Below are 13,092 nucleotides of genomic sequence, written 5' to 3'. Positions count from 1 at the left end.
CTTGCACTACCTCTATTGATGGCGCTGACATAGTGGGACTTTTCCAATTGACGGCTGATGCCGTTCGGACTGACATCTGCAGCTATCCTTTGTGGGTAGAGCTTTCGATCTCAAGAGCTACTGAACCATCAACCTGGTGAGAGAAGTATTACTCCAGTTTATACTTACAATATAGCCTGAGCTGCTCCCCCTGTTGTCTTCTATGAACTTAGCTGCTTCGTTTGTATGTCCTGGATCTAATGCCTTTTCAAGCAATACTGCCGGTCATTGCTGCTGCCATACACATGATATGGGTCGCGCTCCCGGACTGCCTTTAATTTCATTGATATGCTGATTAGCTCGCTAGCTATATTCAATTATTCATTCACCTTGCCCTCATACCACCCTACCTATACCTGAATTGATTCAGGATACAGATTACACGATAATACCCAATTTAGTAGGAATCTGCTGGGGTGATTGGTGTGTGTATGGGGTATGTTTGGCCGCGGCTCCGTTGTTTTTAACGATAACGTTATCTGTTTTAATTTGGTCTATGGTGTATTCCCTAATCTGCCCGTCCTTTGTATAAAATATATGGTGTTTTGTAGTTTAATAAACTTATTGTTGTTTGCAGATGGTGTTTGGGTAATTGCCTTCTTTGGGGGAATCTTTTTCTCCTAGTTGTTTTGTATGGTTTATATGGCAACTCAAACTGCATCCAATTGTGGATGAATATCTGATCTCATTATCTACAATCTATTCATTGGTGGTTGATCCAGGCAAAACCCTTTTCTATCTATGGTAAGGATCAGAGCTTAGTGTGTTAATTACAGACCTATATCATTAATTAATAATGACTTGAAAATAATGACAAAAATTCTATCTAATAGATTAAGCTCCTTCATAGGGTCCTATGTACATAAAGACCAGGTAGGCTTCATTCCGGGGAGGCAGGGACCGGACCAGATAAGGAGAGCTTTAGACATCATTTCCCTTCTGAAGTCAGGCTGGGATGGCAATCCTGCACAAGAAGGCTTTCTCTTATCCATTGACCTCCAGAAGGCCTTTGATACCGTTACATGGCCTTACCTTTTTAATATCTTAGAAAAGTGGGGCTTTGGCTCACACTTCATTAACCTTCTAGAAGCACTTTACTCCCACCCAAAGGCCCAGATCAGAATCCAGGGACACCTCTCTGACCCCTTTTCCATCACCAAGGGAATGAGACAAGGCTGCCCACTTTCCCCCCTCCTTTTTGCCATAGGAATAGAAACGTTAGTTATTGCCATTAGGAATCACCCAGACATTCACGGAGTCAAATGCGGCCACTCTACACATAAATGCACACTCTTCGCGGACGACGTCCTTCTTTTTATAGCCTCCCTCCTCATTTCCACCCCTAATATCTTAAAACTCCTTCACAAATTTGGTCAGTTGCTAGTTAATATGTCTAAATCAGTTGCCCTTAATATTTCAGCTCCTGCGTCCCTACGGAACCACTTCCCACTGGAGAAATTCCTCCATACCTTACCTGGGCATCCACCTGACTTCCAACATTGACCAACTTTATAAATACAATTATCCACCCATGTTCAAAAAGCTTAAGAATGATCTTGATCAATGGTCACTACACAAACTATCCTGGCTAGGTAGGATAAACGCAATCAAAATGACCCTCCTCCCAAGGTCACTATACCTATTTCGCTCCCTTCCTATACCGAACCCCAAACTCCAGATCCATAACCTACAGTCCTCAATAATTCGATTTACCTGGGGCAACTCAAATCACAGACTTCCTAAAAAGACCCTCTTCAGGCCCAGGCGGAAAGGAGTCTTAGGTTTACCCAATATCTGGTGGTACTACCAGGCAGCTCAGCTAGGCCAAATATCAGCTATTTACTCCAGAGGACCTAAGCCCGACTGGATAGAAATAGAGAGACAGGCTGTCCCTAACTTTACTATTGACTATCTTATTTGGCGCCCCCTTAAATCTAGACCCCCGATCCTATCCCCTACCCTTTCTCACTCATTAGCTTTATGCGACTCTACATAAATTAAATGCCATAACATCCAGGTGGCAACCCCTAGCCCACATTTTCAATTACCCCCTATTCCCGCCAGGGATGGATATCAAGGCATTTCAACGGTGGCTTGACAAAGGTCTGTATCGAATAGGACACTTTGTCAATTCAATTGGCCCCCTTAAACTGACCCAATGCATCTCGAAACTTGAAATGCCCGCCACAGAAAAATTCCACTTCCATCAGATAGCCCATTTTCTACATTCTATTTGCTCCCAGGAATCGCTCCCCCTAACTGTCACCCCTTACGAACAGTGGTGTTCCATGGCCATGGACATGAGGGGGGGTATCTCCCTGATTTACTCAGCCTTAGCTGAACCGCATGAAAAAGCGTCATATATGCTGAGCTGGGAGAGTGACCTTGAGCTCGAATGGGACCTAGACACATGGCACTCCCAATTCACAAGCACCTACAAAGGGATTCTAAACACTTCCCTAATTGAAGCAGACCTCAAGGTCCTATCACGCTGGTACCTGGTTCCAACACGCCTAGCTAAATTTTATCCACAGTCTTCCTCCCTATGCTTCAGGGGATGTGGACATTTGGGATCCCTCCTCCATATTTTTTGGGAGTGCCCCAGGATTAGGGGCTACTGGAATAAACTTTTCCAGCTAATCCGCAGAGTCACGGGCGCTAAATCCTGACAATAGCCCTCCTGAACCAGACAATTCCCAAAACTCTCTAAAAACAGCCACATTTTGTCCCACTATATCCTCACTGGAGCTAAATTGACAAAAGCTTGGGCCTGGAAATCCCCAAAGATCTTCATACATTTAACCAAACAGAAAGTTACCTGGATCATGTTTCAGGAAAAAACCTCTAATACTATCCTTGATAAAACTGAAAAATTCAAACGAATTTGGGAACCCTGGGCCCGATATATTGGGGTTTCCCTTTAATAATGGTTCCACTCATATACTCCGAAGATTCTCCGAAAGTAATCCTCCATACTCACGCTAGCTCTCCTTGAAGCAAGCACCTCTCCCACAATAACCCTTCCTTGCTCCCCCCTTATCCTTTTTCTCCTTTTTTCTCTCTGCCTCATTCTATTTTTCTCTCTCTTCTTTTCTTTACCTCAATATCCACTCTCCTTATCAGCACCTGCTGGTGAGTAGACTGGATGTGAATGTTTTGAGAATCCCACTCTCCAGTATTATTGCACCAAATTGTTTTTGGCATAAGTTGTCGTGGTTTTGCCATTTGCATTCCCTCAGTTACCTCTGGAACAGATCCAATTTTTATTTTTCTTTCATGAGGAGGAGTCTCTTTTCAGGTTCTCAATGGGGGTTCATGTGTTATTATGTTCCCCCTAATAATGTACTTTGACATGCTTTGTTTCCAATAGCCAGGAGACCTTGAGGCCCTCACACAGTCTGATCCCATTTGGGGTGTTGGGGCTCCAAGGCAGATGGCGGTTAATTTCCTAACTGTCCAGGTGCATTTTGCCTCCTCAAAATGTATGTCTCCCTCAGTTCCATCCTTGTTAAAGACAGCAAATCTGTCCAAGCGATACTTGGTATGATTCTTCTTTTGGGATATATTGTGTCATCTTGTATACCACTATTAACTTTTATATTTTGTTTATTTTTTTGTTGTTGCAATTCCCCTGCGAGGGATAGTTCATGTTACACTTATTCTTTTGTTTCAATAAAAAATTTAAAATTAAGTTAAAAAAAAAAAGATTTTAATAAAGTTGAGCTAAGCCTTAAGTCTGATGGCATAAAAAAAATATATATATATGTATATATATATATATATATATATATATATATATATATATATATATAATGTGGCATGCATTTGTATTCAGCCCCCCTGAGTCAATACTTTGTAGAACCACCTTTCTCTGCAATTACAGTTGCAAGCCTTTTTGGGTATGTCTCTACCAGCTTTGCACATCTAGACAGTGACATTTTTGCCCATTCTTCTTTGCAAAATAGCTCAAGCTTTGTCAGATTGGATAGAAATCATCTGTGAACAGCAATTTTTAACTCCTGCCACAGATTCTCAATCAGATTTAGGTCTGGACTTTGACTGGGCCATTCTAACACATGAATATGCTTTGATCTAAAACATTCCATTCTAGCTCTGGCTGTATGTTTAGGGTCGTTGTCATGCTGGAAGGTGAACCTCCGCTCCAGTCTTTTGCAGACTCTAACAGGTTTTCTTCTAATGCCCCGTACACACGGTCGGATTTTCCGATGGAAAATGTCCGATTGGAGCGTGTTGTCGAAAATTCCGACCGTGTGTGGGCTCCATCGGACATTTTCTGACACACAAAGTTGGACAGCAGGAGATAAAATTTTCCGACAACAAAATCCGTTGTCGGAAATTCCGATCGTGTGTACACAAATCCGACGGACAAAGTGCCACACATGCTCAGAATAAATAAAGAGATGAAAGCTATTGGCCACTGCCCCGTTTATAGTCCCGACGTACGTGTTTTACGTCACCGCGTTCAGAACGATCGGATTTTCCGACAACTTTGTGTGACCGTGTGTATGCAAAACAAGTTTGAGCCAACATCCGTCGGAAAAAATCCTAGGATTTTATTGTCGGAATGTCCGAACAAAGTCCGACCGTGTGTACGCCCTATAAGAGTGCCCTCTATTTGGCTCTGTCCATCTTCCCATCAACTCTGACCAGTTTCCCTGTCCCTGCTGAAGAAAAGCATCCCCGCAACATGATGCTGCCACCACCATATTTCACAGTGGGGATGGTGTGTTCAAGGTGATGTGCAATGTTAGTTTTCCTCCACACATAGTGTTTTGCTTTTAGGCCAAAAAGTTCAGTTTTGGTCCCATCTGACCAGAGCACCTTCTTCCACATGTATGCTGTGTCCCCCATATGGCTTCTCACAAACTGCAAATGGGACTTCTTATGGCTTTCTTTCAACAATGGCTTTCATCTTGTCACTCTTCCATAATGGCCAGATTTGTGGAGTGCGTGACTAATAGTTGTCCTGTGGACAGATTCTCTCACCTGAGCTGTGGATCTCTGCAGCTCTTCCAGAGTTACCATAGGCCTCTTGGCTGCTTCTCTGATTAATGCTCTCCTATTTAGGTGGACGGCCATGTCTTGGTAGGTTTGCAGCTGTGCCATACTTAAAAGACAATTTCGTATCAACACAGAGTGGTACTGCGGATACGACACACTGATAGTTAATGTCACATCCCGATAATTTGAATAATTAAGAAAAATTTGTAACTAGTGGACTTTATAGGCATAACAAAGAAAGATTTTTTTAGAAAAATATTTCAATATTTATTACAAAAATAAAACTAAAAGGCACATACATAGACTTACATACATTCACAGATAATGCTTATGAGCATATTGACTACACCATCTACATATTCAAATTAATAAAAAACATTAAAAATAGAAATATCGGAAAATCGAGCAATTCACTCTTATCAATAATAGCAAGTTTCTGAAGAGACGATGTATCATATATAGCTCAGATCAGCTTGCTCTACATGTTAAGCGTTCAATAACGCTTCATCAGGAGCTTTTGATGTATTCTATGAACAAAAGAATATGTATAAGTTCATGACATTTTATATATAAAAAACATACATTGATACATGAGACTATATAAAACTGTTGCCCCCCTGATGTTGGCAGTTGGGACCATGTCCCCAGCTCAGGCTATAACCTCTAGTGATGTATACAAGTATAGCCCGAAGATTGGAAACAGAGGACAGAGATTACAAAAAAATAATTGGCATTGTGCCATACTCTTTCCATTTTGGGATGATGGATTGATCAGTGCTCCGTGAGATGTTAAAAGCTTGGGATATTTTTGTATAACCTAACCCTGCCTTAAACTTCTCTACAACTTTATCCCTGACCCTTCTGGTGTGTTCCTTGGCCTTCATGATGCTGTTTGTTCACTAAGGTTCTCTAATAAACCTCTGAGGGCTTCACAGAACAGCTGTATTTATATTGATATTACTAACTAGGTGACTTCTGAAGGCAATTGGTTCCACAAAATTTTAGTTAGGGGCATCAGAGTAAAGGGGGCTGAATATAAATGTACGCCTCACTTTTCAGATATTTATTTGTAAATAAAAAACATGTATCATTTTCCTCCCACTTCACAATTATGTGACACTTTGTGTTGGTCTATCACATAAAATCCCAATAAAATGCATTTATGTTTTTGGCTGTAACATGACAAAATGTGGAAAAATTAAAGAGGTATAAAGACTCTTTCAAGGCACACACTATATATATATATATATATATATATATATATATATATATATATATATATATATATATAGATATATGTATATATATATACAGTACAGTGCCTTGCAAAAGTATTCACCCTCCTTGGCATTTTTCGTGTTTTGTTGCCTCACAACCTGGAATTAACATGGATTGTTTGAGGTTTTGCATCATTTAATTTACAGAACATGCCCACAACTTTGAAGATGTTTTTTTTTTTATTGTGAAGCAAACAACAAATTGGACAAAATAACAGAAAAAGTCAATGTGAATAACTATTCACCCCCCTAAAGTCAATACTTTGTAGAGCCACCTTTTGCGGCTATAACAGCTTCAAGTCGCTTTGGATAAGTCTCTATGAGCTTGCCACATCTTACCACTGGGATTTTTGCCCATTCCTCCTTGCAAAACTGCTACAGCTCCTTCAAGTTGGATGTTTTGTGCTTGTCAACAGCAATCTTTAATTCTGACCACAGATTTTCTATTGGATTGAGGTCTGGGCTTTGACTAGGCCATTCCAACACATTTACATGTTTCCCCTTAAACCACTCAAGTGTTGCTTTAGCAGTGTGTTTGGGGTCATTGTCCTGCTGGAAGGTGAACCTCCATCCTAGCCTCCAATCACACACACAGAGTGGTACAGGTTTTGCTCAAGAATATCCCTGTATTTAGCACCATCCATCTTTCCCTCAACTCTGGCCAGTTTCCCAGTCCCGACTGCTGAAAAACATTCCCACAGCATGATGCTGCCACCATCATGTTTGACTGTGGGGATGGTGTTCTTTGGGTGATCTTATGTGTTGGGTTTGCGCCAGACATAGGGTTTTCTTTGATGGCCAAAAAGTTCAATTTTAGTCTCATCAGACCAGAGCACCTTCCTCCATACATTTTGGGAGTCTCCCACATGCCTTTTCGCAAACTCGAAACGTGCCATTTTGTTTTTTGCTGAAAGTAATGGCTTTCTTCTGGCCACTCTGCCATAAAGCCCAACTCTACTATCTTAGGTCTCTGTGCTGCCTCTCTGATTAATGCCCTCCTTTCCCGGTCCATGAGTTTTGGTGTGCGGCCGTCTCTTGGCAGGTTTGCTGTTGTGCCATGTTCTTTCCATTTGGTTATGATAGATTTGATGGTGCTCCTAAAGATCATCTAAAATTTGGATATTTTTTTATAACCTAACCCTGACTTGTACTTCTCAGCAACATTGTCCCTTACTTGTTTGGAGAGTTCCTTGGTCTTCATGGTCGTGTTTGGTTAGTGGTGCCTCTTGCTTAGGTGTTGCAGCCTCTGGGGCCTTTCAAAAAGGTGTGAATATGTAATGAAAGCTCATGTGACATTTAGATTGCACACAGGTGGACATCATTTAACTAATTATGTGACTTATGAAGGTAATTAGTTGCACCAGAGCTTTTTATGGGCTTCATAACAAAGGGGGTGAATAAATGCGCACATGCCAATTATCAGTTTTTTATTTCTGAAAAATAATCTTATGTATATATTTTTCTAATTTTACTTAACCAACTTAGACTATTGTGTTCTGACCCATCACATATAATTCAGATTTAAAAAAATTTAACTAAAGGCAGTAATGTAACAAAATAGGTAAAAAGCCATAGGGTTGAATACTTTTGCAAGGCACTGTGCATATATATATATATATATATATATATATATATATATATATATATATATATATATACACACACAGTATATATATACACTTAGGAGCCTGTAAAAGGATAGGAGACCACAATAACTATTTGACTAATGACTATATTTGCAATGCTTTGCCATTTTATTGGATATTCTTTAAAATACTAAATTAAATTCTTGTGTTTTGTTTGCCTTTGATGTTAGAAATGCATTACTTTCTATTACTTTCTTTTATACTAAAAAATATCCTTCCAATTCATATTACTTACATAAAGAAAGGCCACATGACTGAAAATCTACATTACTCCTGTTATATGTTTTTCAACACATTTAAATAAAGATTAGTTTTGCTGTCTTAGATCTTTAAACACTGACAGCTGTATAATCATTGAAATCATTACGTGTTTAGTGGAAGATGCATTTATGAACTCCACTTTATTGGATCTGTTGATAGAATGCTTACTGTAGATTATTGTTATTGGATCCAGATGTTCCAGCAAACACTATCCTTTGCCTGGCTTAAGACACACATCCTGGCAACACCTTATTGAATAGGATATCCTTACATCTTTTTACCATATTTACTAACAATCTTAATGTAGATTGCCTATCCCTTGACTTTATTGTTATTATCATAATACAGGTGTAGCGCTGGTAGATTTACAATCTACCGCAGATTAGGTAAATTTAGTAAATTGTGTGTTAGGAAGGTTAAAAGTTCGCCTCTGTTCCAGCTTGGCTGACGTTGTGTGTGCTTCCGTGCTGACCGGTGGGTGTCGCTGTTACCATTAGTCAGTGTTGGAAAGGCAACATGTCGAAGTGTATAGATGCTCCTCTGTCTCGGAAGCAAGCTCGGTGAAGGTGATCCTCCGAGTTGCATTCGGGGCGAGGGTATTTATGGGACAGACGCCATGCTCTAAGTTCGTTTTGCAGCCACCTGCTGGCCCTCCTGGCCGACAGGTATGCGTTAAGGAGCTACCTCGTGGTCCTCCAATCCAGAGGCCCACGATGCTACAGCGCAGGGGTGGGTCCAGAGGCTTGTCTGGGGCCTACCACCGCGGCCGAGGAATGGTCCTGAGCTGTCGGTCCTGTGTGACGAAGCTGGACAGCCGAGGAGATCCCAGGGGAGGACCCGTCTTGGAGAGATCATGCAGCGTGCTGGTCTGTAGAGGGGCCTGGTGAGTCGGCTGGAGGACGTATCCAAAAGAAGTAACCATACAGCATAGTGTCGCCGGTTCCGGTGTTGCAATCGGTTGTGGGACCCAGAGTGTTCCCTGCAAGCACCGTGATGAATACTGTGCAATCTGGAACTCTACTCACGGGTACTGGATGTTCTGTCCGGATGGATGAACGTTTTAACGGATGCTTTGTTCATTGGAACTATGGTCGGCATATCTATGCTGATAAAGTGGTAATCTGCAGACCGGGAAAGGACAATGCTGTATACTTTATTACCACTGTAGATAAAGAAGGAAAGTATGTGACTCTACCAGATCCTCAGTTTTACTGGTAATTGTGGACACTATTACTTTGAAGTTAGCTAGTTAGATAGCGACAGGGCAAAGAGATCTGCATGGTCAAGACCTACAGATCCTGTTCTGTATTTAAATCCAAGGACTTCTGTTTGCTAGCCGGATTTTTTTACAAGAAAAGTTCTTATGCAGGGATGGACTCCAAAAGGCCTTGCTCCTGGTGTTACGTAGTGTGTATATATGCGTGGTTTCTTTTCCAGGGCTCATCGGATCATATGTATAGCTGGGAGGCTTTTCAGCTAGTTAGTTAGTGAGGTTGTAAAAAAAAAATTTTTATATTGTGGTTTTGTTCGCGGCTGTGAACATAATGTTTTATAGACATAAGTCTCATAATGTCTTTAAACTGTCTTTCTCTCTCTTTGCCTATCTAAAGTTATGAGAAACTCAAATGCTACTCTCAGGCTTGAGAGTTACTGTTACTGCGTTTAGGACAGACATTGGGGACAATGTCTATTGTAGTGGGGGGAGTATGTAGAGCTGGTAGATTTACAATCTACCGCAGATTAGGTAAATTTAGTAAATTGTGTGTTAGGAAGGTTTGCCTCTGTTCTAGCTTGGCTGACGTTGTGTATGCTTCCATGCTGACCGGTGGGTGTTGCTGTTACCATTAGTCAGTGTTGGAAAGGCAATGTGTCGAAGTGTATAGATGCTCCTCTGTCTCGGAGGCAAGCTTGGTGGAGGTGGTCCTCTGAGTTGCATTTTAGGCGAGGGTATTTATGGGACAGACGCCATGTTCTAAGTTCGTTTTGCAGCCACCTGCTGGCCCTCCTGGAGGCCCACGATGCTACGGCGCAGGGGTGGGTCCAGAGGCTTGTCTGGGGCCTACCACCGCGGCCGAGGAATGGTCCTGAGCTGTCGGTCCTGTGTGACGAAGCTGGACAGCCGAGGAGATCCCAGAGGAGGACCCATCTTGGAGAGATCACGCAGCGTGCTGGTCTATAGAGGGGCCTGGTGACTCGGCTGGAGGATGTATCCAAAAGAAGTAACCATACAGCATAGTGTCGCCGGTTCGGCTTAAAGGTTCAGGCACTGCGACTGTGACTGTGATATGTTTCGTCACAAGGACTTACTCATGGGATTGAGTAAGTCCTTGAGTAAGTCCTTGTGACGAAACATGTCGGGGACGTGGCTGTACGGCAATCAATATCATTGAGGCAGGACGTTGCTTGACACACCAGCAAGTTGAAGAGCAGGTTTAGATCCAGGACCAAGGGAGGGGTGAGATTCAACCTTATGCCTACACACCTTGGGTCCGCCGTGGCCATTTTATCCGCTGCTCTGGGGGCTTTGAAAGGCTTACCTTAGTCACTTTTGCTGTCTTTTAACTTGTACCATGTGAGTTTAAATCTTGAAGGCTGTTTAGTGCTTTCATTAAAGCTTTGTTTACGGTATTACACTATTGGTACACTTTTTTATTCACATGTGGAGATTATATGAGACGCACGGCTGGAGTTCGGATGCTTGCTCTAAAACCCTATCCATGTGGTTTAAATGCGCTTTAGGATAACATGAGAATGTAGGCATTGGAATTCAGTGAGTGCGTTTCTTTAGGGGAGTGGAATCACAAACACATTGGTGTGGTGAATGGATTAAGAGATCTTCACATCGACTATAGATCCTCTTCAATATTATATGGACTTTATTTTTTATATTTTGGATAATTTTTTTTTTTTTTGTTCTTTTGTAGCTTCACTAGCTACATCATATCACTTCACTTGTCACAGGGTGTTTAGTGCTATTTGTCAATTTAGAGCTCTAGCATTTATTATATTTTAGCACATGTCAGTTATATTCTCATTTGTAAATTGTGAGTCACATGTCACTTTAGGGGATTTAATGCTCCTTGTGCACAAACATTTAGCGCCGCTATTTTGACTTTGTGTCATTATCCCAGATTGACCAGTAGTTAAAATTCAGCTTTTATAAATATAAATACAAGAAGAGACGTTGCAAAAAGACATAACAAGATGCTTCAACATTTATCCGATCAAGAAAGCCTCTAGTAGGTATAGAAGGGGTCCAGGAAGTGACTGAGGAGTATGAATCCTTGAGAAATAATATGTTCAGGAAAAAACAAATGGAATCCACAGGATGCCACGTGTTACTCTTTACCATACTCAAGCCTAGCTCCAGTTGTCATGGGAGGCCCCCCGGCACCCCTAATGGGAAAAAACTGTGCCGAGGCAGTCCCCCCGAGACCCCCGGAGCGCAGCCAAGATTATTGTCAAACACGGGGGTGCATGCGCGGCTTCCGCGGGATCGGCTGCATGTCTGAGTAGCTCCGCTCTACTCGATCCATTTAGCCTGCTCCCTGGGGCCAGAACTCGGCGAAACTTGGCACAATCATCCCTAACACCCCCAGGAACAAGCTATGCATGCCTCCGAATCGGAAAAAAACGGAGCGGACTACGCAGAGGTCTCTAACCAACTACCAGCTGCAATCACAGGAGAGGTACGGCATGTCTCAAGATGGTGCCGGTAGCCCTGCCTCTCCCTCCTCACAGCGCACACAGGCAGACTCCGATCCACCTTATGACAGTGAGTACTCTGCCCCTCTCACAAAAGAGGATTTAGAAAGAAGCCTAGAATCAATCTACAGTAAGATTGCCACTAAATTCCAAACAGAGCTTCATAAAAGCACCAATACCTTAACTCAGGAGATTGCAGCTCTGGGATCTCGTACAGATTGTTTGGAAACAAAACATGATGAGCTCAGTAATGCCCATAATGAGCTCTCCAGAGAATCTTAGCCACAACAGTCACGCAGCTGCAATCACAGGTCGAAGATCTCGACAATCGTAACAGACGTAATAATCTCAGGGTTAGGGGGATCCCTGAATCTAACACTGATTTGATCCCTGCCATTTGCAAGCTGTTCCAGTCATTGCTACCAGACCATGAGGTGGAATCATTCACTTGCGACCGCATTCATCGTGCTTTACGCCCAAAACCACCTCCACATAAACCCCCTAGAGACATTGTACTCTGCCTAAAAGACTTCCTTATTAAAGAGGAGATCCTCAGGGCTGCTCGCAACTCCCAGTCTATCACCTTGGATGGCACCCCAGTGCAAATATATCCTGACATTTCTCCAGCGACCCTGGATAGGCTCCGCAAGATGAAGGAGGTGACCACAGTGTTAGCAGCTGCCCACATATGCTACCGATGAGGATTCCCCTTTAAACTCTCCATTCCTCATTAGGGATGAGCCGAACACCCCCCGGTTCGGTTCGCACCAGAACCCGCAAACGGACCGAAAGTTCGCACGAACGTTAGAACCCCATTGACGTCTATGGGACTCGAACGTTCGAAATCAAAAGTGCTCATTTTAAAGGCTAATTTGCATGGTATTGTCCTAAAAAGGGTTTGGGGACCCGGGTCCTACCCCAGGGGACATGTATCAATGCAAAAAAAACTTTTAAAAACGGCCGTTTTTTCGGGAGCAGTGATTTTAATGATGCTTAAAGTAAAAAAAAAAAAGTGAAATATTCCTTTAAATATCGTACCTGGGGAGTGTCTATAGTATGCCTGTAAAGTGACGCGTGTTTCCCATGTTTAGAACAGTCCCTGCACCAAATGTCATTTTTAAAGGAAAAAATCTCATTTAAAA

Source organism: Aquarana catesbeiana, linkage group LG11 (genome assembly GCF_042186555.1).
Source record: "Aquarana catesbeiana isolate 2022-GZ linkage group LG11, ASM4218655v1, whole genome shotgun sequence".
NCBI lineage: Eukaryota > Metazoa > Chordata > Amphibia > Anura > Ranidae > Aquarana > Aquarana catesbeiana.
This window is presented reverse-complemented; position numbering follows the sequence as displayed.